This window comes from Manis javanica, chromosome 4, assembly GCF_040802235.1.
Source record: "Manis javanica isolate MJ-LG chromosome 4, MJ_LKY, whole genome shotgun sequence".
Classification (NCBI taxonomy): Eukaryota; Metazoa; Chordata; class Mammalia; order Pholidota; family Manidae; genus Manis; species Manis javanica.
The window spans coordinates 164655550-164683375 of NC_133159.1; the positions used below are offsets into that span (position 1 = coordinate 164655550).

Here is a 27826-nt window from a genome sequence, read left to right on the forward strand (position 1 = left end):
TCAGCAAGCAGCAAACAGAGCAAATTCAAAGAGTTTAGGCCCAATAAGGCGTAAACTCAAAATCAGTAACAAACAGGTAGGCCTGATAAGCCTAAACATGTCATAATGCTAAAAAGCAAAGATAAACTAAAACTTGAATGATCAGAGAATTCTCATAAAGTACAATGGAGGCCAGAGAATGTTCAATAGTATCTTTAAAGTGAGGAAAGAAAAGAACTGCCAACCCAGAAGAGAATCCTTATCTAACCAAAGTTTTGTGGAATGAATTCAAAAATAATAGAGAGCGGGGGGAGAGAGAGAGAGAGAGACAGAGAGAGAGATAGAGAGACTTAGATGATGGAAAGCGAAGAGAATCTGACGTCCATTAAGGGAAATGTAAAACATTATACAAAAGAAAGCTCAAGGCTATATTACTACCACACAAAATATTCAGAGCTTCAGAGTTAGGAAAATTACATGGAGTAAAAAGGGGCATTACATAATGTTATGATTTCATTCATCAAATTCTAAATGTATACTCACCTGATAAAAGAGCTTCAAATTACACAAAGCAAAAATTGATACAACTGAAAAGAGAAAAGTCTGTAACTGGAACGCCACCACCATAGACCAACACTACCAACCACCAGGTCCTGATGACATTCCAGTATGTAGCCTGGCCACAGAATGTACAGTCTCCTCAAGTGGGCATTATGACATACACTGTGAGATCACATACTGGGTCATAAAACTAATCTTAACAAGTGAAAAAATTTCACTTCATACAAAATGTTTTCTGATAAGAGGGTAATAAACTTAAAATCAGTAACAAAACAGTTAAAAGAAAAACAGGACCTCAAGTGTGGAAATTAAATACACCTTGAGATAACCCATGGGTCAATAAAGACATTTCAAGGGCAAAGAGAAAACAATATGAATTGTGTGAAAATAGAAATACAACATGAAATTTACAGGATTCTTACACAGAAATTAAGGCACTAAATCACAGTAGAAAGAAAACTCCAAAGAATAATCTAAGCTCCCATCTTAAAAATCTAGAAAGAGAAAAGCAAATAAAACCAAAGCTAAATATAGAAGGAAATACTAAAGAACAGAATGGAAATCAATGAAACTAGACAACAAAATCTGTAAAATCAAAAGCTAGTTCTTTGCAGGGAAAAAAATGTCAATAAAACTGAAAGAACTCTGCCAAGCTAACCAAAGGAAACAAGAGCAAATTACCCAAAAGAGGGCATATCACTATATTCCTAAAGACATTGAAAGGATAAGCAAATAGCATAAACAGCTCTAAGCTCGTAAACTTGACAAAATAGCTGAAATAGACAAATTAGTTGGTAGTGGTGCTTATAAAATACCAAAGCTCGGTCAAGAAGAAATATAGAGCTGCCTCTCCCACCCAGATGACAAACTGTGGCGGCTCAGGCTCAGACCTCAAGGAGGCACCGGCTTCCACTGCCTCAGCCCCTACAGCACGGCCATCAGCGCACTGCTGCCAAAAAGAACAAGGCACAGTGACAGTACGGGTGTCTGGGGCTGGAGGCGCAGCAGGGGGCATGGGACGCAGGGTGGCGCAGGCTGGAGAGCTGGCTGAGCTGAGCGGGGAAGCTGTCACTAGGCGGTGCGGCATCCTCAGAGGGGGCCGTGTCTAACGGGGTTTACCCGCTGCTCAACACTGCCAATGGAGCAGTGAGGCCGATGGTGTTCAGCACACCCCTAGTGGACTTCCTGATTGCAGCTGGAGGATGCCACATCTCTATTCCCAGATGTCATGACTGGATACTGCCTGAACCATGCTGGCTTTGAGGCCTTGAACACACATGGAATTCAGCTCATCTCCCTAGCTGCCCATAAATTCATCTCAGATATTGCCCACAATGCTCTGCGGCACCACAAAATGAAGGGAGTACACTTAACCATGGAGGAGTTGACCCCTGCCCTCAGTGAGTACAACATCAGTGTAAAGAAGCCGCACTACTGACAGGATTGGTTTGAAGATGGCGGCATGAGAGGTGAGACAGAGGCCTCCTCCCAAAACCACATAGAGCATGAAAATATAATTAACACAGCTAATCCTGTGTGACCAATCCAAACGGAACAATATTTGTATTAGAGTTGGGGAAGTAATTAAAATGGCAAAGATCAAGGGTAAGGACAGAGTATTAAAAGAAGCCAGAGAGAAACACCTGCTTGGGGATAAAGCTCAGTGAAGAGGAAACACGTATTTACCAGGTGAAGGAGGCCTCGAGTTCAATCAAATGCGTTCTCCTCTGGATTTACTCAGCATGGCAATTACAAAATGTCACAGAATCTTGGTATTAATTAAATACGTTTTTTCCCTTTTTACATGTGTTTGACAAAGAGTATCAAGATTTGTTTTGACCCATTGAAAACTACTTCTTTATGGTGGCACAATGTCATCATGTTAATGAAAAAAACAATCTCCAAACTACATTCAGTATGGAAGGAGTTTTAAAAAGTCAGAGCCTGAGCGCCCACATCTTGTAAGGCTTGGTAATACTATCAGCAACACAGTCAGCAAGGCCCCCCAGAGGCAGCTCAGCAGCCCCGCTGGCAAAGTGCTCAGAGCCAGTCAGGGCTGCGCTACCCGGACTTCAAGGATAACGAATCTATAGACGCTCTGCCATCTGTTTTCCACTTTCAGGGTCGTGTGAGAAGTTATCCTAACAGGAAACAACCCCAAAAGCCCCTTGCCGACTGGAAGGAGTCAGTAAAATGGGGTGTATGTATGTAGGAGAAGCATAGAGAGGGGGAGGGAGGAGGAGGAGGAGGAGGAGGGAAGGAAGGGAAAACAAGCGGGAGGGACAGGGAGAAAGAAGGCAGAAAGTTAGGAAGGAGCTAAGGATGTGGGGAGCCTTCACCGGCACAGAGCCCAGGAGGAGCGCCAGACTCGCACACCCCAGAGCCAAGTGTTCGTCTCTAAACTGCCACCTCCTCCACTCCCCACCCTGTTTGAAACCTTCCCCACATGCAAAGGAAGACACATGACTTCAAATCGGGACCAGCTTAGGACGGAGCTCTTCTGAATGTGTACAATAGATCTGAGTCATTTGTTCGTTTTGTAAACATGAAGAAATCACACTTTTAAAACTTCCTCCTTCATGACTTCACAGTACTTGATAATATGCTTAGCATGGAACATTTACCCTTTTCCTTATCCATACCCAAAGATGTCAAGAGGTACAGATTTTTTTCACTCATTGAGACAGGTGACAATTAAGAGAGAGCTCAGTAGGGCGGCAGAAGCGGGAGGGACAGTGGCCGTGGTGTCTAAAGCCTAGGCCGGGCCACACAGCACTGAGGAGCAGCCCAGGAGAGCATTTCACCAAGGCCGCTGCCTTCCTCTAGGAAACCATCCCACTCAGCTCCCCAACCCCCAAGTGCCCACTCAGTCAATCAGTGGTAATGACCTGTTTATGCCACTGTCATCCCCCCCCGATCTGTAAACAACTGAAGAACAGGGACCATTTTTGTTCATCTCTGTGTCCCATGCATGGCACATGGTAGGGGCTCAGTTTCAGTAGCTGGAATCCAAACTTGTGGCGTCTTTGGTGGGTTAAAAATTGCTCCCTCGCTTTTCTGTGGAAAAGGAGTTCTGCATAAGACCTAGAGAAGAGTTCTGGGAGCCATGGATTCAGGAGGGTGGGTCACCTCTAGACCTAGGTACCACTTGGCTCTATCATAAATTGGGGGATACATGCTAAATTTCCTGTTTCTTCCCATTTATTTCATTAGGATAATTAAGATGAGATAAAATGAGGAAAAACTTAATGTATGTATCAAAGTAGTAACAAAAACATCATGAGTATGGATAACCTGGCGGGTGGGGTGGGGGGACAGTTTCTGAAAAGGCAAAGCAGGATGACTGGTTGATCTTGTTTTCATCTGCAAAGCCTACGGGTGTCCAAGCGTTAGCACTCGTGTTAAGTCCACACGCTTCATTCATGGGCGCCAGATGACAGCCCGGAGGCAAGGGCAAGAAGAGACTGGAAGGCAGGGACAAAACAAAGTAAGCATAAGGAAGGCGTGGAGAAAAGAGGGTCTCAGAACTTATTTTACAGACTCGATAGGAACATAAAAAGGTCTCAAATCTCTGCCTTTATGAGCTTGTGATGAGGATGATGCGGTTGGGTCACAGCTACTTCCCTTTTCTTAATTTTGCTCCATTTCCCCTACTCTAGACCTGGTGGTAAACAGCGAGATGCCACGGGACAATCAACACACGACGCCCAACGCTGCAGGACATGGCCAGCCTCCGCCTCCCCAGTGTCTCTGACTACAGCTCTCCTCCGTGGCTAGAAATTCCCTTAAGACGCAAGAGAAGCACGGTGAGGGAACCGGATGGGGGAGGCCTCCCTCTCTGAGGCCCTCAGCTGCGAGCCCTGTGAAGGAGAAGGTAGGATATTCATATCGAAATTTCACAACAGTCTAGAGAGCGAATAAAGGAGGCAGGCCAAAAATACATGAAGGGTGACTATCAAGGAGGTAGGGAAATTATGTAGGGGAGGTAATGAGCACACTAATTATAATAGTCCTAATTAGGGGAAAGGGAGCAAAATAAAGAAAAGGGAAGTTTCAGTGTTCAGGAAAAACTCTGCTGGGCCCATTAAAGGAGCGATGAGCTCCTCAGCCTCTTCACACAGACCGAAGGCCATTCAACTTGACCAAGTTGCTTCAGAATGAGCTAAAATTATTTAAAGGGAATTTTATTTTTGTTACCCAAACTAGACTAGGTTACTTGATGACACACAGAAACCTCTTGTATCTAATTTTATCATTCTGTTCTCAATTCTAAGTTAAACAGTACAGTAGCTCATGATAAAAAGCCTGTGACTATTTCATTCCAAAAATATGATTTGACATGTAGGGAGATCAAAACTGGCAAAGCGAGAACAAGGAAAAAGAATGAAATATAGTCAAATATGCTTCAATTCACAACAGATTTACAGATGAGAGCTAGCAAAAAGGAATATTAAAAGTAGGACTTGTTTCTCTTATTTTTCAGAACTAATTCAATTTCCTTATTTTTCAGTTAATACATAGATGGCAATTAAACTTGATCCTTGTCAGTAAACAGTAAGGAACATTAGCTTTCAAGTTTTAACCTAATTTCATAATGACAGTCTAGAACAACTCTCACACCAGTTGAATAACTGACTGTGGTTAACCTTCATGTTGTACTAAGAGACTGCAGTATTAGAGTTTATGGTTTCTTTCCTAGCATCAGGAGTAAAACTTTAAGAAAATGTATTTTTTCTTCCTCATTAGCCCAAGGTATGATTCGTGCCACTTTCATTTGGTGAATGTTTGCTGACCACCACTATTTCTGAGGCACAGAGGATATAGAGGCTGGGGACTGAAACATACAAGTAAACCGGTGACTACAGCCTAGCATGCGGGGCACCAGTGTAGACATGAGCTTAGGAGGCTGTGGGAGCTCACAGGAAGGCTCTAAACAGGAAGGCAGGAGGGATGCTGACACTGGGAGGAATCTTGAAGGAAAAGGAGGTGAGATGAACAAAGGCCAAGAGTGAGTGAGAGAAAGCAGGCTTGCACCCATCATCCTCAGCGGGCGTTCAAGAGCAGCAACTCCAACACGTACAGATACAGTTACATACACTGTAATAAGTTAAGTAATAAACACCTTTTAAAGTGGTTTTCTGATGTTACTTGGTATTTTAATCCATATAATTATTTAAATGTCTCCTGAAATGTAAGCTATATACAGGTGCTTGACTGCTTCCTCTTCCACCCACCCACCTACCACCATTAACTGAGGGTTTATCATGCCTGGTGGGCCCTGCATATACCAAGGTCAGAAAGACATAGCCCCTGATCTCAAGGACTAACTGTCTAGTGTTGGAACAGAAAGTACCATTAAAATACAGTGTGGTAAGTAATATGAGTTTCAGCAGTGGGCTCCAGAGGAGAAAGATGATTCTAAGCAGGGTAGGAGGGCTGCTGCTGGGCCCCTGGGTGGGAGTGATCAAGATGCCTTTAGAGACAATGACTAAGGCTACTTGCCATCTCTGTATTAGTTCTGAGTGTGTGGCTCAGGAATGCCAGGGGAGGATGGAACACAGCTAGACCTGAATGACACCAGATATTGCTAAGTGATGACCCTTCCATAGCAGCTAAAGTGACAGGGCACTTAAAGAAATTTATCCTCTCTGCATGTGAATTACAAACATACAACATTTTTTGACAAGATTTCTTAGGGTAAATCATATCTTGTGAGGAGGTACTCGGAGCTCTCCCCAGCTTGTCTGCTCATGCTTGCTCTTTATGTCAGTAGTAAATTCAGGGCTAGAGCTATAAATAAGTTTTCAGAGAATGCTTTAAAAACAACCTTTGGTCTGATTTCAGATCCTAAGATGTCTTAAAGCACCCCGATGGCCTGATTCAGTCTTTATCAAAAAACCTTTTCCATAAACATGCAATTTCATCATACATATTACTCCTGTAATAAATTTCATTTAAAATCCTACTTCTGACAACAGGCACTATATTTTGAAAGGATAGACAGCCTGCAGGCAGATTTTAAAGCAGAGTTTACAACACTCAGGATTTTATAATGCAGGTTTTCATCTTGTACAAGATTAACTATATACTTGCTAACTTGATTTTTCTTTTCTTTTCTGTATTGCTTCTGAGGTTCTGATGAAATGTTTGCTGCCACTGCTAATGAAATTCAGAAAAGGACCATTGGTTTTTTTACTTTGCTTGGGAATTTTGATGCAATAGATGTTTTCACACTGCTGTCAGAACAAATAAGATTTGTTATTTCTAAGTGTAGAAAGAACATAGCTTTTCAAAAGAAAAGTGAAAAGAGAATTCAAGCAAAAGGGACTTAGGGAAATCTGGCAGGAAGAAAGTTTTGTGTTCTGTTGATCTGAGTGCATGAGAAAAATGTTTTTAAGAGCTTTTATATCAAAGGCAATTTTTTTCAACCACCATCTAGAAGAGAAAAACACAGTGCCTTGAAGTCAACTGTTTGTTAATTATAAGAAAATAGTGCTTTGGTGGAAAGTGCACCAGAATGACTGAAAGTTCCCAGCTCTGCAAGCAAACAGCTGTGTGACCTGGGAGCGGTGCCACTTAACACTATTGTTCTTGACCTTGCCCTTCCTCCAATCTGAGAAAGGGCTGAGAATAGGAAGGAGGTAGACTCTGTAGTTTCAAAAACCATTCAGTTTTAAATCCTCTATCCTTGCAGTCATTGTCAAAATTATGCCCAGAGAGGAATCAGGGTACAAACAAACAAAGATTTTCCTGAATATTTAGGTAGTTGCCTCCAATGACTTCATTTGATCGTAAGGGAAACCCGCTGCCTTCAAGAGTCAATCTATTTGCAAACCAAACTTGCACAACATCCTAATTTGTTACAGAAATAAGTGGCCATTAGTAACTTAGGCCACTCGGCTAGAATCTCTCATGCTCTGCAGTGGATTAGAACCTTAGCTCTACATCTGCAGGTCACTGTCTTAGCCACAGACTGGAACTTTCTAAACCAAGTCCAACAAAGGAGCTGTGAGTAAAGGGAATATTCTTTCTTTGGGGAGTTTTATTTTTTAACAAAGTGAGAGTACCAAAAAACAAATTTTTACTCTCTGAAGTTTTATTTTAGTCATTTTTAAGCCAATAATATTCCAATACTGTGTTGTGGTTCAATGTTGTGAGCGGAAACTGAGAGACAGGCAATTCAACCTTGGATTCCTCTATGGTCCACATGTTAATTATGCTGTGTCATGAGGGCCATGTTCCATCCCTGAGCTGTTATGCTGACAGCCCTCCTTGACCATCAAACCATACTTTTCATCTGTGCATCTCTTTATGTATTGTAATACATAATTACATTTAATTGTCATATTATCCTAACCTTACTGATATTCACAGAGGTTAAGTGCTTTTAAGTTGATCACAGTTACTACACAAGCAGAATGAGTGTAAACCCAGTTCTCTTTATTCTAAATTCAGTGCTTTCCTAATGAAATGCCAGAGGACCAGTGGTTAATAATTACTGTGCATTTACTATGTGTCAAACATGGGCTAAGAGTTACATGTCAGGTTATCTTATTCTATCATGATAATAATTCTATGCTGTAGATATTATTACTAACCCCACTTACAGATGTGGAAAGTGAGACCACAGAGAGGTTACATAACATGCCCAAGGTCAGAGAATTATCAAGAAGCACAATCAAGATTCAAAGGCAGGTGGTTTGCTTTACCAACTTGTCTTTCAACAATTAGGCCAGAGTGCCTTCCTACGATAGCATAGCCACCCTCATCAGTTTCCGCCCATAATTTAAGTGAAAATATCTGCAAGAGTCCAGGCCTGCCCAAAATAGCTGGACACTAGAGCTCCGAGTCATGTGTGACACAGGTCGCTGTGTCAGTTCATCCTGTTTTTGCACAGCTGACGATTACTCACAGTGCCCAGGCACAGTGCGCTACATACAGATGATGCACAGTAACTGTGCTGAATGGAACCCAGTGAAAATTACCAGGTCATCATCAACAACGACTGACCTCCTGACTTTTGCAGGCTTGTATCTGTTTTAAAATTAAGAGACAAACACCTGAGATCACATGTAAGTTCTGACTCACAAATCAAGGGAATAAGTAGAACAGAGGTTAAGTGTGTGACCACCAACTATATGTAGCCTGCAGACAGGTTTTGTTTAGCAACACATTGCTTTTAAATTTTCAATCAATAGCTAATATTTAAAATTTAAGCTATTTCATTAAAAAAAACAAATTTCCAGTTTCTATAGAAAAGTTGGAAGCTATAAGACACTAGACAAGGGCATCTGTTCTCTAGAGCATCAATTTCAATGGGAGGGGTTTTTATCCACTTACTTTCTTCCTTGTCCCCAATACGATCTGAGTTTGCAAGCTATGAGCTATAGAGAATGTGCAAGAAGACTTCTAAGTCCATCTGAGTCTTCTATAATTCTTGAATCACTGTTTCAAAACACGCGATAGCCTTGCAGCATACATGGCACATGGAAATTTTAGTCACTTAGCCCCTGAGCTTTCATTTTTGCCTCAGATAGCAAAATAAACAGACAGCTCACACTTAACTTGGTTTAGCCGTCTCTAAAATGAGAATGTCTCCAGTATTAAAGCACCACCACAAAAATGACAAACCAGCTTCGTGTCCTTTCACTGGCTCCAGGTCAAATGACCTACACAGTTTTTTGCCGTGCTCTGCACAGTTGGGGCAAATAGCAAATGGTATCTCACTGATGTGTTTTAAGGGTGAAATGCTATCATTAGCAAAAACTCTGAATGTTTTTTAAAGTCATCTTCATCTACTTATAACTGTCAGAGTTGTTGGCAAGAAGTTGACTTTGCATTCACTGACCTCTTTGGGGTAGGTGGGCAGAGCTCCTGAACAAGTCCGTGGTCTCTGCAGCTATGCTACTATTCAGGAAGACTGGAGGTCTGTACAGCAGCAGCCAGGTAGGTAAACATGAAGGTGAGAAAGTCTTAAATTACTAAACATGTTTATTCAATCCAAATATAGTCACAGACAAACTACAACAGTATAAAACGAGATTTCCCTTACCAAATTTTAGATTTTAGATGTAATAAAAATCTTTTCTCCATTAGTCAGTTAATTGCTATTGAATCCTGTGTCTTAAATAAAAACATCTAGAGACATTTAAAGGCTTTCTCCTGTCTGGGTCCCAAACAAAAATGTAATGAAACATACTAGGGGTCAAAAGCATTGCTGCAAGTATATTCAGTATCAGTTTATATTATAATCAGCTATATTATAATCAGACTTCAAATAATAGAGACTTTCTTTTTTTAAATGAGGTTAATAGGATCATTCTGAACAGGACTATTTGTGTTACTATCATGTACGATGATAGGGAATATGCAGTGTCTTCATTGTTAAAAAAAATTCCTGCTTGTTAGAAAGTCTGCAGTCAACTTAGCTTTATTGCATGAAATAAGCAGTTTGCACACACAACAATAAAACTGTTTAAGAGAAGAACGTAATAGGCTTAGCAGATGTTGCAATCACAGAACATTCTAGATAAACGGTTTTAAAAGACATTTCCTCAGTTTAGAAACTCTTTGGAAAATCAAATTTAGTTGCTGAATTTATGCACACTCTCTCTGAGGTAGTATTTGGGCCTGTTTTTCTCTAGTAGAAATACAAGACTAAGTTTACAATGAACCAACTTCCAGCAACGGTAGCTCACATTACCCAAGTTCCTGCTTGTGTTACTAACAAAGACATCTTGGTGGTTTCTTCCAAAAATCATCTTTACCATTTGTTTGCTGAAAGCTTTTGGAGAGTTAAACTGTCACTTTCTTAGTTATGAGTGCTTCAACGTTTATTCAACAACCACTAAATGAGGACATAGAGATGGTTCCTGCCTGCAAGAAACTTATGCTTTACCAGGAACACCAAATACGACAAATAAAATACATGCTTGTTGTTATACAGTTTAAGCCATTTCTTGCTAATCTGTAGGGAGTGTAAAAGACTGTGCTGGGTTTATTACGTTCATCCTCTGCTAATAAACAATGCAACGTTCAAAAGGACAAGTTTTTTAAGGCTGATGAATGAAGAAAAGGATTTTAGCTCAAACGAAAGAAAAAAGTGTTACAATTTTAAAATGTGGCTTAATGCAAACTATCTACAGGCAAGCATGGAAATCAGCCAACATTTTAAAGGTACATGCTTCTTTCCTAACAACAAGGTTGGATGATGTGTTTGATTATTTTCATAAATTATAAGTTATTATTTATATGTCTTAGTGTCTCAACTATTAGCTTCGAAAAAGAAAAATATCAAGCCATCTTTCCATCTTAATGCATCCGTTCTCCTTATGACCACTACATGCACTTTACCTAAACATTCATGCTGTATCTGAAACAAGTTTAGGCAGACTTTACTTACTCCAGTCTACCAGTTTGATTCTAATTATTACTCTTACCTAACAAAATGCTTGTTATCATAACATACTCCACTCTAGTTTATTTGTGAGGGAAGTCTTAGAATGGTCATTACCGTTCTTAAATAACAAGACCATTTCTCACATGGAAGTTATTCTTCTGACAGTGGCATAGAATATGTTAATGTTCACACTGCCATAATCAACCACTTGCAATATATATGCAGAAGGGGGCAACCCCTGATATGTCTCAGTGTTCCATCTGTGCTGCCTCAGGCTCAGCCGTGTTTCAGCTCCCAGGAGCAGTGACCCACAGCTATCAAAATATTTACCCCTAAAATAGCTTTGTAATAAGAGTGGAATGTCCTTTTTCATGATTTCCTTTGAGAAATACATATGTATTTAACTGGCAATTCTAAACTTTTGGAGATGATAAATCACGTAAATCTACTTATTAAAAAAAAATCCCTTCATGGTGGTTATGGGTGATGTATTATAATACCTACACAAATACACAATATGTTTAACATGCTTTACATTTTCACCTTTGATGATGGCCCTATCCTCCAGCTATGCCTCAATTGCAGTCCCATCCTGGTTCTCACTGTGAGCTGAACCGTCCCTGATAGATGGTTAGTAAGCCGACAACATTAGGTATGAACCTTCCTCTTCGGTCATCAAAGGCATACCAACACTATACATAGCTAGTGAAAGGTGAAGGGTGACAGAGGATTTTGACCAGATATAAAAGCAAACATCAGTAGTGGAACTGCAATTTACATTACAGAATGAAAAATGAAACAACACCCAAAATAAGCAAAGGGGAAACATCCCTCCTGATTGAAGCAAAAGCATACCCAAATCTACCCAGGTTACAAATAGCCAATCCTCACTGCTGAGGAAAATACCTCTACCATCTGTATACATGGTCACTGCATAATCAGTACCTAAAAACAATGGCTGGTCACTTTGGGTTACCCTGAATGTGAAGGGCAAGGGGAAAGGTCAGTTCCAGCAAGGCTCACACACACACTGCACTTGCCTTTGTTCCTGACTGTTCCCAGGGCCCAGCCGGGGCACCCCCTTTGCTTCACCTGGTCTAGCATTCTGCCTTCAGGGCTTCTTTGCCATCCCCAACTTCCAATCCTTGGAAGAAACCAGACAGGGTGGCAAGGAAACCTGACAGTAGGCCAGGACAGGGCATTCAAGAGCCTCTAACTGGTACCACCCGAGGGCCCCAAAGATTTCTCAGTATCTCCACGGGAATGTGGCACTTGTTCTACATAAATAGGAAGAATTCTCTTAACTTTTTTCTTTTTAACAACACAATAGAAGTAAAATAACAAAATATCCATGCTTACTTCTCTCCAAAACAACGGAGACCACCATCATATAATACAATCAATGAAAATCCAGCAAATATTTGTTGGGCTATATGCACGGCATTGCAAACCCAGACAATTTAAGAGGTCAAATATGTTTAATTTTTGGAGTCCCTCACCCTAACATCGTATCAAACATACTAAAAGCTATACTCATAACCCACACGAAAAATAAGTTTATGGCCAAAACATTTTTGAAAGAATTATTCTATTTTTGTTTTTTAAACTATTTGGCTATGGGTTACTCATTTATGTTTGCTATAATTTCGCAGTAATCACTCCCAAGTTTAACATTTAATGAAGATAACATAGTTAGTTTTATATTTGTTTGCTTAAACACTTATTTTTGATCCTATACTTTTTTTTTTTTTGAGAGGGCATCTCTCATATTTATTGATCAAATGGTTGTTAACAACAATAAAATTCTGTATAGGGGAGTCAATGCTCAATGCACAATCATTAATCCATCTCAAGCCTAATTCTTGTCTGTCTCCGATCCTATACTTCTTTGTGTGTTTCAGCCAATCATTTTTCTTTCAAGATCTCCAACATTTTTGAGGTTTCTGAAAAGTATGATATCATTTGGTCATTGTGCCCCTACTGCCTAATGAATACCCCGGTGGCCTTGACTGTGATACCAAGAGAGAGGCAACTTGAAGGGGAGATGCCTTCCTCAGGAACTGGCAGGAAAGATATTGAGCATCAAGAGCAGGAAACCGAGGTGAGGCAGAGGATGGCTGACAGATCTCACGTGACAGAGGTACAGGTTCGGCCAAACAGCAAACAGGATATCCAACCATTCAGCAATCACTCTGTGTATGCCCATCAAGAGACACAGATGAAAAAAGCACTTTCCTCCCCTCAAGGAATTCATAACCTAGTAGGGGCAACAGGACTTTAATGTAGAATGCAGGGGCACAGTGTGAAACCTGATGTAACAAAGACCTCAAGCACCACAGAAATACAGAGGAGGGAGCTTTCACCAGGGCCACCAAATTGCACAACTGCAGGGGTGTCATTCACACTGTCATCTATGTGAATGGTATTCCCCATAGTTGTGCAGGGTGGTGGTCATGGCTGAAGGGATAATAAAAGGTTTTCCAGAAGAGATGGAATTTGGGCAAGTCTGTGAAAGACCAGATGCTCCTCCAATTATAAGCAGTGTAACCTCCACGAGTGTCCATTTATTCATCTCTAATAGGGATAATAATACCGACTTCATTGAATTATTACGAGAGAACAAAAAGATGTATACAGTATACTATCCATACCAACTCCATCCCTCCTTCCATTTTCCCTCCTTTCTGTACTTGAGCTTCTACCACATCTGGCACTCTACCAGGCACTTTATTTTTTATTTATTTATTTTTTAAAATTCATTTTATTATCATTAATCTTCAATTACATGAAGAACATTATGGTTACTAGACTTCCCCCTTTACCAGGTCCCCCCATACAAACCCCATTACAGTCACTGTCCATCAGCGTAGTAAGATGCTGTAGACTCGCTATTTTCTTCTCTGAGTTGCACATCCCTCCCTATGCCCCCCCTCACATTATACATGCTAATCGTAAGGCCCCCCTTTTTTTTCCTTGCCCTTATCCCTCCCTTCCCTCCCCTCCTGCCCAGTCCCTTTCCCTTTGGCAGCCATTAGTTCCCTCTTGGGTTCTGTGAGTCTGCTGCTGTTTTGTTCCTTCAGTTTTTCTTTGTTCTTATACTCCACATATGAGTGAAATCATTTGGTACTTGTCTTTCTCCACCTGGCTTATTTCACTGAGCGTAGTACCCTCTAGCTCCATCCATGTTGTCTACCAGGCACTTTATATATGAGGGACGATACACACAGTTTGTCTTCATGAAATGTACAGTAAAATGACGCTACTCTATTACTAATTATTCTACAGAGAGTGGTAGGAGGAAGGTGGGTCAACTAAAAGCATAAGCAAACAATTAAGTCATCCACTTTTTCAGGAGAAAGAAAGAGGGTTTCAGGGTGTTAATAACTCTGCTGGTGGTAGGACTGAGAGAGAAGCAAGAGACAACTGCTCAGCAACAGCAAGTTAGGGGGTACAGCAGAGTGGCAAATAAGTGTTATCTACTATCTTAATTCTCATCAACTGATTACCTGGAAGGCTGTGAATGAACTCATGACTGTCCGTATTCACGATGGGCACTGCAGAGGCTTGGGGTGCGATGTGAGTGGTAAACCAGGCATTCTTTGTCTAAATGATATTATGTTGCCTGTCTTTGTAAAAAGCCATGTCTGGAAGATCTGTGTCATTTCTTCAGCAGAGATCTAGAGCACTAGAGCAGGCAGGAGACCCAGGAGGGAGGGGGGTAGACTGCTGGTCAACTGCTGGCACAGTACCAGGCCAAGAGATCAAAGGAATACAGGTTTGTGGTGCCTGCTGTAATGAATTGGTTTGGTATGGAATTCATACTGGGCTGAGTCACCAAAATGGAGCCAATGGATTGGAAAAGTGAAAGAGACCGAGTTTTGGAGGCAGAGAGTCTTGTGTTCAAATTCCAGCTCTTCCAATTACTAACTTCTTATGGCACTTCATCTTTCTGAACCTTAGATTCTCTTGATAAAACATGTGGATGTTAATACTTACCCCATAGGGTTACGGGAATGGTTAAAACACACTGTGCAGCACCTAAAATACACTGGAAGTTCAACAAATAATACTTCTGTTTTCTGAAGGGACTGGAGAGCCATACATAGAAAATTCTATAAGGAGTGAAACTCTACTGATGGAGTTCATAGCTCACTGGGGAAAGGTAATTTTTAACCAAAAGTTTTAATGTAAGATGACAAGTGGAGGCAAGAATTAGGTACAAACGACATGGGATCAGAAAACGGGATGGGAGAGAAATCAAGGGAAGTTTCACAAAAGTTGCTTCAAAGGACATCAATTTTTTTCCAAATGGAGTGAAAGAAAGACATTATTCTATGAAGAAGTAAGAGTAGGTAGAAGAGATGAGAGGTGTGAAGTGTTTTAGGGGCTTTTCAGCTGAGATGTCAAACTCATACAAGACAAAAAGCAAGAAAGAAGATGGGAAAAAGGAATGAGTCATGTGCTGAAGCCAGTGAGCATAACTTATTGTTTGTTGTATTATTATTATCATTATTTTTTATTTTGGTATCATTAATCTACAATTACATGAAGAACATTATGTTTACTAGGCTTCCCCCTTCACCAAGTCCCCCCCACATACCCCTTCACAGTCACTGTCCATCAGCATAGCAAGATGCTGTAAAATCACTACTTGTCTGCTCTGTGTTGCACAGCCCTCCCCGTGCCCCCCTCGCACTATACATGCTAATCGTAATGCCCTCTTTCTTTTTCCCCACCCTTATCCCTCCCTTCCCACCCATCCTCCCCAGTCCCTTTCCCTTTGGTAACTGTTAGTCCATTCTTGGGTTCTGTGATTCTGCTGCTATTTTGTTCCTTCAGTTTTCATTTGTTCTTATACTCCACTTATGAGTGCAATCATTTGGTCCTTGTCTTTCTCTGCCTGGCTTATGTCACTGAGCATAATACCCTCTACCTCCATCCATGTTGTTGCGAATGGTAGGATCTGTTTTTTCCTTATGGCTGAGTAACATTCCATTGTGTATATGTACCACATCTTTATCCATTCATCTACTGAGGGACATTTAGGTTGCTTCCATATCTTGGCTATTGTAAACAGTGCAGCAATAAACATAGGGGTGCATCTGTCTTTTTCAAACTGGAGTGCTGCATTCTTAGGGTAAATTCCTAGAAGTGGAATTCCTGGGTCAAACTGTATTATTATTTTTATTATCTTCAGATTGGCCCAAAATTTCAAGACCAATCAAGAACAAATAGATTAATACACTAGAATTCTAACCTTAGTGAAACTAAAGATGCATTTATCCTGCATAGAAAACAACCTAATTGGCAAATAAATAGCGTAGAATTGGAAATGTCATGGCCCATATGAAAAACACCTGCCCAACTGAAAACTGGTATGTGACATCCAGTTAAATGAGAGAAGAGCTTGACAACTCAGAAAGCAACTAGTTTTTGAAAGCTAGTATTGTCTTTTAAAAATTCAGTGACAGAAAAATAAAATCACTAAACTGACAGGAATTACAATGAAATTAATACAAGGAAATGTCATTTAATTTTAAAGGGTCCTATTTTGCTCATTTACTTTGGGACTCCTTATTTTAAATAAGTTAAAACTTTTTTTGTTTTATTTTATTATTTTGCTGTTTTAAAATCCTGAGTGCTTGAAGCTTTCATTTGTGTTTGGGATCTCCAATCCACCACACAGTATGTGTTGCACTTCACCTGTACAAAGGGGGTGGGTGGGGAGCAGGTACAGAGCAGATAGGCCTTAACACAGTCTGAGAGGTCCTTATCTCAGGAGCACTGGAAGGCCTCTGAGAATGAAATCATCAATGAGGTGAATCATCGGCAACACATTCCACCTTGCAAAAGGAGACGCACCTGAACTCAGCGTGAATTGTGCTGAAGAGGGCAGAAGAGGTACCTAGCGGGACTGCTTTACAAAACCGAGGCACCCACTAACTCCGGGTTTCTCATCAGGAGCAGCAGATTATCAAGGAATGATCACATTCCTAAAACTCTCACACTGACCATCCAGCGACCCCATGTCCCACGTACAGAAACAAAGTCATGGGAAAGATACCAGCTGACCCAACCTGCCATCTGAGCCAGGAATGGGGTCAGAATTTAAAAACCAGTTTCCAACTTCACCATTCATTTCTTAGCTCACCCTACTAAACTGAAAGATACAGTTCAGAGGATCATCTGATAAATCATGATCATACTGTGGTATAAATAAAGAATTAAATAAAAACCAATTGTAACCTCAAATGTGCCCATAAATTGTAAGTTGGATAGGTAGTTTTGAATAACACTTTCCAATTCTTTTGAATTAAAATAAAATTTAAGATGTTGTAGGAAGGCAGTTCAAACAAAAGCTAATTTTGTTTAATGAACTAACCAGGAAGGCATTGTGAAAGTACTGTGCAACTAAATGCTTAGCTAATTACTGTGAGATCAAATAACTGTTACCATAGTTACTGGACACTGTTTTCCATAATAACTTTTATCACTTCAATAAATCTTTGTGATGCAAGAAATATAAAAAGTTTACTGTAACATGACTATAATGTTTTGGAAGGCACACACTGATGACTGACCTACTGAAATTACCTTCCCATATTTGTCAGTGAACAAGGGGTGATACTGTATCTAGTTGACTCAATATCAGAATGTTTCACTGGCTTCTTTTATAGACTGTAATTCCTCAAAAGTTGAATCTACCTGGTCCTGTCATTCAATGGAAAAAATCAGAGTGCACCCTCAGTGTTATATCTTCTCTTTGAATGAGAATAAAAATAACAGCAACTATTTATGAAGCAATAATTGTCGGGTTCCACACTAGGAAGCTGACATACATCATCATCTAATCCCTCCCACACTGTTATAGCCCAATGTCATTTCAGTTCCCTCTTGGGAGTGATTTCAAATCAGGTCTCTACAGCTCCAAAGTCAGTTCTCTTTCCATTATACCACAGAGCCTTATAACACAAAAGAGACAATTTCACTAACCGCTTTCTTGCTGCTAGTTTACAGAGTTAAAAGTTATACCAAACTGCCACTGAAGTCTCCCTGACATAATGACTGACTGCTCTGCTGGCGGAAATGATATCATCGCTCCACTGGAAAATGGGCATTCATTCCCTGGATATACTGGAGTGGAGACTTGGTTATACTGCTAGGGTTATATTACTATTCCTGGCTCCACCTGCTCCCCATCCACATATGCAGGGCTTAGTCATTTGGGCACTTTCACTCATATCCTGCTTGCCCTTTTCGAGACCTAAATGCAGAGATTTTTGAGTAAGTGAAATGGTGAAATGGTCTAATAAGTTAAGACTAACAATAAACTTGTAGTATGAGTGTGATAAGAAAAAGGAAACTGCATATTCCAAATCCGGTTCTGTCAGTGTGAGGCTGGATAGCCTTGGGCAAGTCACTGATGATCTCTCTGGGTTTTCCCATCTGAATAATGGGGCAATAATCTCCACCTACTAACTCACAGGGATATTAGGTAGATAAGTTATTTAATGTCGTTGAGTTCTTTGAAGATACAAAGTACTAAGCATTACAATCATTATCAAGGTGAAATGAAAACCATACATATGATTACAGTTATTAAAAAGAATAAAAGGGCGGAGCCAGGATGGCGGAGTGAGTACAGCAGTGGAAATCTCCTCCCCAAAACACATAGATCTATGAAAATATAACAAAGAAAACTACTCCTAAAATAGAGACCAGAGGACACAGGACAACATCCAGACCACATACACACCTGCAAGAACCCAGCGCCTTGCGAAGGGGGACGGGAAGGCCACAAACCAAAAAGAAGGGAAGCTCTTCCAGCAGTCACTCGTACCAGCTCTGCAAACTATCTCTATCACCATGAAAAGGCAAAACTACAGGCAGACAAAGATCACAGAGACAACACCTGAGAAGGAGACAGACCTAACCAGTCCTCCTGAAAAAGAATTCAAAATAAAAATCATGAACATGCTGACAGAGATGCAGAGAAAAATGCAAGAGCAATGGGATGAGATGCAGAGAAAAATGCAAGAGCAAAGGGATGAAGTCTGGAGGGAGATCACAGATGTCAGGAAGGAGATCACAGAAGTGAAACAATCCCTGGAAGGATTTATAAGCAGAATGGATAAGATGCAAGAGGCCATTGAAGGAATAGAAGCCAGAGAACAGGAACATATAGAAGCTGACATAGAGAGAGATAAAAGGATCTCCAAGAATGAAACAACACTAAGAGAACTATGTGACCAATCCAAAAGGAATAATATTCGTATGATAGGGGTACCAGAAGAAGAAGAAAGAGGAAAAGGGATAGAAAGTCTCTTTGAAGAAATAATTGCTGAAAACTTCCCCAAACTGGGGGAGGAAATAATTGAACAGACCATGGAATTACACAGAACCCCCAACAGAAAGGATCCAAGGAGGACAACACCAAGACACATAGTAATTAAAATGGCAAGGATCAAGGACAAGGAAAGAGTTTTAAAGGCAGCTAGAGAGAAAAAGGTCACCTATAAAGGAAAACCCATCAGGCTAACATCAGACTTCTCGACAGAAACCCTACAGGCCAGAAGAGAATGGCATGATATACTTAATGCAATGAAACAGAAGGGCCTTGAACCAAGGATACTGTATCCAGCATGACTATCATTTAAATATGATGGCGGGATTAAACAATTCCCAGACAAGCAAAAGCTGAGGGAATTTGCTTCCCACAAACCACCTCTACAGGGCATCCTACAGGGACTGCTCTAGATGGGAGAACCCCTAAAAAGAGCACAGAACAAAACACACAACATATGAAGAATGGAGGAGGAGGAATAAGAAGGGAGAGAAGAAAAGAATCTCCGGACAGTGTATATAACAGCTCAATAAGCGAGCTAAGTTAGGCAGTAAGATACTAAAGAAGCTAAACTTGAACCTTTGGTAACCACGAATCTAAAGCCTGCAATGCAATAAGTACATATCTCTCAATAGTCACTCTAAATGTAAATGGACTTAATGCACCAATCAAAAGACACAGAGCAATAGAATGGATATAAAAGCAAGACCCATCTATATGCTGCTTCCAAGAAACTCACCTTAAACCCAAAGATAAGCATAGACTAAAAGTCAAGGGATGGAAAAATATATTTCAGGCAAACAACAGTGAGAAGAAAGCAGGGGTTGCAGTACTAATATCAGACAAAATAGACTTCAAAACAAAGAAAGTAACAAGAGATAAAGAAGGATGCTACATAGTGATAAAGGGCTCAGTCCAACAAGAGAATATAACCATTCTAAATATATATGCACCCAATACAGGAGCACCAGCATATGTGAAGCAAATACTAACAAAACTAAAGAGGGAAATAGACTGCAATGCATTCATTTTAGGATACATCAACACACCACTCACCCCGAAGGATAGATCCACCAGGCAGAAAATAAGTAAGGACACACAGGCACTGAACAACACACTAGAACAGATGGACCTAATAGACATCTATAGAACTCTACATCCAAAAGCAACAGGATATACATTCTTCTCAAGTGCACATGGAACATTCTCCAGAATAGACCACATACTAGCTCACAAAAAGAGCCTCAATAAACTCCAAAATATTGAAATTCTACCAACCAATTTTTCAGACCACAAAGGTATAAAAGTAGAAATAAATTCTACAAAGAAAACAAAAAGGCTCACAAACACATGGAGGCTTAACAACATGCTACTAATAATAATCAATGGATCAATGAACAAATCAAAATAGAGATCAAGGAATATATAGAAACAAATGACAACAACAACACTAAGCCCCAACTTCAGTGGGATGCAGCGAAAGCAGTCTTAAGAGGAAAGTATATAGCGATCCAGGCACACTTGAAGAAGGAAGAACAATCCCAAATGAATAGTCTAACATCACAATTATCAAAACTGGAAAAAGAAAAACAAATGAGGCCTAAACTCAGCAGAAGGGGGGACATAATAAAGATCAGAGAAGAAATAAACAAAATTGAGAAGAATAAACAATAACAAAAATCAACGAAACCAAGAGCTGGTTCTTCGAGAAAATAAACAAAATAGATAAGCCTCTAGCCCAACTTATTAAGAGAAAAATAGAATCAACCCAAATCAACATAATCAGAAATGAGAATGGAAAAATCACGACAGACACCACAGAAATACAAAGAATTATTAAAGACTACTATGAAAACCTACATGCCAACAAGCTGGAAAACCTAGTAGAAATGGACAACTTCCTAGAAAAATAAAACCTCCCAAGACTGACCAAGGAAGAAACACAAAAGTTAAACAAACCAATTACAAGCAAAGAAATTGAAACAGTAATCAAAAAACTACCCAAGAACAAAACCCCGGGGCCGGACGGATTTACCTCGGAATTTTATCAGACACACAGAGAAGACATAATACCCATTCTCCTTAAAGTGTTCCAAAAAATAGAAGAAGAGGGAATACTCTCAAACTCATTCTATGAAGCCAACATCACCCTAATACCAAAACCAGGCAAAGACCCCACCAAAAAAGAAAATTAGAGAGCAATATCCCTGATGAATGTAGATGCAAAAATACTCAATAAAATATTAGCAAACAGAATTCTACAGTATATCAAAAGGATCATACACCATGACCAAGTGGGGTTCATCCCAGGGATGCAAGGATGGTACAACATTCGAAAATCCATCAACATCATCCACCACATCAACAAAAAGAAAGACAAAAACCACATGATCATCTCCATAGATGCTGAAAAAGCATTTGACAAAATTCAACATCCATTCATGATAAAAACTCTCTGCAAAATGGGAATAGAGGGCAAGTACCTCAACATAATAAAGGCCATATATGATAAACCCACAGCCAGCATTATACTGAACAGCGAGAAGCTGAAAGCATTTCCTCTGAGATCGGGAACCAGACAGGGATGCCCACTCTCCCCACTGTTATTTAACATAGTACTGGAGGTCCTAGCCATGGCAATCAGACAAAACAAAGAAATACAAGGAATCCAGATTGGTAAAGAAGAAGTTAAACTGTCACTATTTGCAGATGATATGATACTGTACATAAAACACCCTAAAGACTCCACTCCAAAACTACTAGAACTGATATCGGAATACAGCAAATTTGCAGGATACAAAATTAACACACAGAAATCTGTAGCTTTCCTATACACTAACAATGAACCAATAGAAAGAGAAATCAGGAAAACAATTCCATTCACCATTGCATCAAAAAGAATAAAATACCTAGGAATAAACCTAACCAAAGAAGTGAAAGACTTATACTCTGATAACTACAAGTCACTCTTAAGAGAAATTAAAGGGGACACTAGTAAATGGAAACTCATCCCATGCTCATGGCTAGGAAGAATTAATATCGTCAAAATGGCCATCCTGCCCAAAGCAATATACAGATTTGATGCAATCCCTCTCAAATTACCAGCAAAATTCTTCAATAAATTGGAACAAATAATTCAAAAATTCATATGAAAACACCAAAGACCCCGAATAGCCAAAGCAATCCTGAAAAAGAGGAATAAAGCAGGGGGGATCTCACTCCCCAACTTCAAGCTCTACTACAAAGCCATAGTAATCAAGACAATTTGGTACTGGCACAAGAACAGAGCCACAGACCAGTGGAACAGATTAGAGACTCCAGAAATTAACCCAAACATATATGGTCAATTAATATTTGATAAAGGAGCCATGGACATACAATGGCAAAATGACAGTCTCTTCAACAGATGGTGCTGGCAAAACTGGACAGCTACATGTAGGAGAATGAAACTGGACCATTGTCTAACCCCATATACAAAGGTAAACTCAAAATGGATCAAAGACCTGAATGTAAGTCATGAAACCATTAAACTCTTGGAAAAAAACATAGGCAAAAACCTCTTAGACATAAACATGAGTGACCTCTTCTTGAACATATCTCCCGGGGCAAGGAAAACAACAGCAAAAATGAGCAAGTGGGACTACATTAAGCTGAAAAGCTTCTGTACAGCGAAAGACACCATCAACAGAACAAAAAGGAACCCTACAGTATGGGAGAATATATTTGAAAATGACAGATCCGATAAAGGCTTGACATCCAGAATATATAAAGAGCTCACACGCCTCAACAAACAAAAAACAAATAACCCAATTAAAAAATGGGCAGAGGAACTGAACAGACAGTTCTCTAAAAAAGAAATACAGATGGCCAACAGACACATGAAAAGATGCTCCACATCGCTAATTATCAGAGAAATGCAAATTAAAACTACAATGTGGTATCACCTCACACCAGTAAGGATGGCTGCCATCCAAAAGACAAACAACAACAAATGTTGGCAAGGCTGTGGAGAAAGGGGAACCCTCCTACACTGCTGGTGGGAATGTAAATTAGTTCAACCATTGTGGAAAGCAGTATGGAGGTTCATCAAAATGCTCAAAACAGATCTACCATTTGACCCAGGAATTCCACTCCTAGGAATTTACCCTAAGAACGCAGCAATCAAGTTTGAGAAAGACAGATGCACCCCTATGTTTATCGCAGCACTATTTACAATAGCCAAGAATTGGAAGCAACCTAAATGTCCATCGGTAGAGGAATGGATAAAGAAGATGTGGTACATATACACAATGGAATACTACTCAGCCATAAGAAGTGGAAAAATCCAACCATTTGCAGCAACATGGATGGAGCTGGAGAGTATTATGCTCAGTGAAATAAGCCAAGCGGAGAAAGAGAAATACCAAATGATTTCACTCATCTGAGGAGTATAAGAACAAAGGAAAAACTGAAGGAACAAAACAGCAGCGGAATTACAGAACCCAAAAATGGACTAACAGGTACCAAAGGGAAAGGAACTGGGGAGGATGGGTGGGCAGGGAGGGATAAGGGGGGGAAGAAGAAGGGGGGTATTAAGATTAGCATTCATGGGGGGGGAGGGATAAAGGGGAGGGTGGGCTGTACAACAAAGAGAGGACAAGTAGTGATTCTACAACATTTTGCTACGCTGATGGACAGTAACCGTAATGTGGTTGTTAGGGGGGACCTGATATAGGGGAGAGCATAGTAAACATAGTATTCTTCATGTAAGTGTAGACTAAAAATTAAAAAAAAAAAAGAAAGAAAGAAAGAAAGAAAAGGGGGATTACTCCTTGACAGGATAAAACTATTGGTAAATCAAAGATCAACACATGCTTTAAATATCCTTAATGTTGATCACTTAAAGGGTGTCAGATGATCAGCTATGGAGGTACTCTTTTCTGATAATATTCCTTTCTCTTAATAAAAAAAAAAAAAGAAGCAGTTCCTGTGTGCTGACCTCCAATGAGTTCTGCACAGTGGTATAGAGGGCATGTCAAAGTGTGGGCAAAGGGTCTGTTTGTTTCTATGCAGAAGATCAAGGCCTAGCTTGGCTACCCAGAAAATGAACTAAGATACGATATGAGGAGGAGCTTCCGGCATCAGCACTCTCTGGAGGACTCGTGCCGGGGGATGATCATCAAAAAGCCTCCACAGGGATCTGAGCAATGCTGCGGTTGTGGCTGCATCCACCCCACCGTCTCCTGGACTTGCCATTGGAATAAGGAGGAAGATGTCTAGGCTGGCATGTGCATACAGTGAGACAACGAATTTGACCGGATCTGTACTGTTGGAACTCAACCAGGAGTTGGGAGGGGTGCAAGGTGTAGCACTCCAAAATCTTATGACTATAGACTATCTATGGTTAAAAGAACATATGGGATGTGAACAGATACCAGAAATGGGCTGCTTTAATTTGTCTGATTTCTCTCAGACTGTTCAAGTACATTTGGACAATATCCATCATATCATAAACAAATTTTCACAAATGCCTAGGGTGCCTAAATGGTTTTCTTGGCTTCACTGGAGATGGATGGTAATTATAGATTTGCTTTGTTTATGTCACCGTATTCCTATTATGTTAATATGTGAGCGCAAATTAGTTGGTAGTTTAAAACCTATACATGCTTAAGTTACTCTACAAGAAGATATGTCAAAAAAATAATCAATCCTCCCATGTTTTCCTCCATATGCTACCTCTATAGCTTTTCTTCTTCCTTCCTAATTACAACCCTTAAATAGAATTCGTGCCTCATATCGAATTTACCGAGTATCATAATTCCTCCAGGTGGTAAAGAAACCTCGAGACAAGTGCTGGGCATAGAAGCCACAGGGCATAAATCTGCCAAGTAAAAAGCTAACCTTTTCAAACAATATGGCTTCTCTCTCACTTACCAACTTTACATTTCCCTGTATGGCCCCGGAAGATGGCTGGTTAGCCAGAGACGGGTAAGATTCCTCAAGGGAGGAACAACCTAAGACAGGCACAGTCGCATGGGGGCCATCAGGTGAGAATTTGGGGATCAACAGAGGTGAGGCTCAGAACCTCACCCCCCCTGCTTTGAGAGAAATCTTCTGCATCCGTGGATGTCTTGCTGCCCTTGTCTAGCCTGGATTAATACTTAGTCCATAGGCACACACCTGATCATCTGATCATCTACATTTGCCCTCTTACAGCACTAAACTATGTTTTCTACCTTTATCTTGCATCTACCTACCACTTCAGCATTTTATTAAAAATAAAAATAATAATAATAATAGAGGGAGAAATGTGGGATCAACATATAAATCAAGTACAAAAATCAAATGAATATTCATATTTGACCTGATTGTTTATGGGTCATAATGCGTGATCAAAACCGAAAGTTTCTGTGATGAATGCCCTTGTACTGTTCACCATGTAAGAATTTATTCACTATGTAAGAATTCGTTCACCATGTAAGAACTTGTTCGTTATGCTTCAGAAGATTGGAGACTGACGAGAATTAGGCTTGAGATGGATTAATGATTGTACATTGAGCATTGACCCCCCTATACTGAATTTTATTGTTGTTAACAACCATTTGATCAATAAATATGAGAGATGCCCTCTAAAAAAAAAAAAAAAGTATGACAGAAAACCACTATCAAAAGGGTGTCCTACTGTAGTGAAAGCAAGCATACATCCTCCAAAATCCTGAGGTAGGAACCTTAAGGCTCCCAGCAATGAAACTGGATTCATATCTATTCAGCACTGTTCCAAAGGTCTCAGTTTCAAGAGGTCAAAAGCCATTTCATCGTTGGCCTCAAAAATGAACTGGCAGGAGTCATGTCAAAGACTGAATCAGCCTTGGATGACTCGGCAGCTATAATCTTGCTCAGTTGAGAGATAACCAAAGGCTGACACCTCTGTCTTTTGTCCCGCCATTACCTGGGCATAGAAGCCGCAAACTTGTCCTTGACTCTCCTCTTAGTTCCTCCTGTTCCTTCCATTCAGTTGGTGCCTGCTGCCTCCCAAATAGCTCTGTATTCAGCACCCCCTCTCCCAGCCCATGTAGAAAGGACCTTCAGTAAGACCTTCCCCACTTACCACAATTTCTAGAATAGTCATATAACTGTCTTCCTGCCTCCAACTTTCCCTCCCCCTTAAATCTGTTATCCTACCCAGAATGTAACCAAATGCTTATCATGACTTGCTTCTGCTTAGAATAATTCAATGGACACCATTGCTTTCAGGATAAAATTAGGATTCTTTAGCAAGTAATGTAAGGATTTACATAAACTGTAAATACTGTCTCCAATTTCATTTGTCACCTCTCCCTTTATCATATTCTAGTCACACTCTCTCTTATAATTTCCTGTGCTCACTGCTACTACGTCTTCTACACTGCATTGAGACTGTCACTACTTGTGAAGATACTAGTCTTGAAGAATCCTATGGGCAGTGACTGGTCTTCTTCAGCCTGGAGTAAGTATGTATGTACTCAATCAATGTTAAATGAATGCCTGAATGAATGAACAAAGGCTTCCAGAGGACATGTTAGCCAGTTATGCTCAATGCTCTCAGCTGGGTGAAGGGCTCTTGAGCAATTCACTAATTAATTTGATTGATGTTTTAACTATGAGGAGGATGATAACTGATGCAGGATATCTTGTTACTAAGACTTGAGTGAACTAAGTTATCCTTTGTAATACAGACCTAAATGATTTAACTGTGCCTCTAAGATTTTAGATTCAGTCAGATCCCATGAACTATTGCCAAGAAGCAAACACTCAAAGTATAAAACAAGAGTGTTAATGATTTTTAAGAAAGCTGTGATCTTGGGATGTTCACATCAGAATCCCTGCTGTAAAAAACCTCTCTTTATCAAAGTCATGACAGCGACAGGAAATAAATCAATCAAGCAGTGAGTGGCATACAGAGGAGTATCATTCTAAAGTGGTAAGGTTTTCTTGGCTCCACAGATAAGAGAAAAAGTGAAGGACAAACAGCATTTTACTCCCTTGCTCTGGAATGCTACTGGACACATAAAGCCAGATCGGCCATATATGAATCAGCTTCTCCCACTTAAAGTCAAAGAGACAAATCTCATTTTGGGGAATGAGTGAAGACAGTCATATACAAGATTGTATTTTATGGAAATAAAAAAAAGAATTATGAAACATAAAGTACATTAAACATAAGACATGCTCTCTTCCCCAATTTCTGCGAATTGTAGAAGTCTTTGAAATTGATAAAACCTGAGAGATTTAAATATCTATTAGTCAATTAGTCATCCAGGAAAAATATCTATCAAGTTAACTTCATTTAAAGTTCACCCACTGGTCACCCAATAGAATCACCTCTTATTTTACTGTCCCTTTTTTTTAATTAAGGTATCATTGATATACACTCTTATGAAGGTTTCACATGAGCAAGATTGTAGTTACTATATCAGTAAATATAAGATACCCTTATTATCAAGTCCCCCCCATACATTGAAGTCACTGTCCATCACCATAGTAAGATGCCACAGAGTCACTACTTGTCTTCTCTGTGCTACGCT

The 27826-nt window shown here is 40.0% G+C and overlaps 1 protein-coding gene and 1 long non-coding RNA gene across 2 annotated transcripts in view; one reads left to right on the forward strand and one right to left on the reverse strand.

The window, feature by feature from the left end:
• Positions 1-27826, reverse strand: part of LOC140849252 (serine/threonine-protein kinase TAO1-like) — a 209260-nt gene that overhangs the window by 98046 nt on the left and 83388 nt on the right.
• On the forward strand, positions 1562-27740 carry LOC140849307 (uncharacterized). Its single transcript, XR_012131051.1, has 3 exons — positions 1562-4414; positions 9402-9486; positions 26617-27740. It is a non-coding gene; the product is annotated as an uncharacterized lncRNA (long non-coding RNA).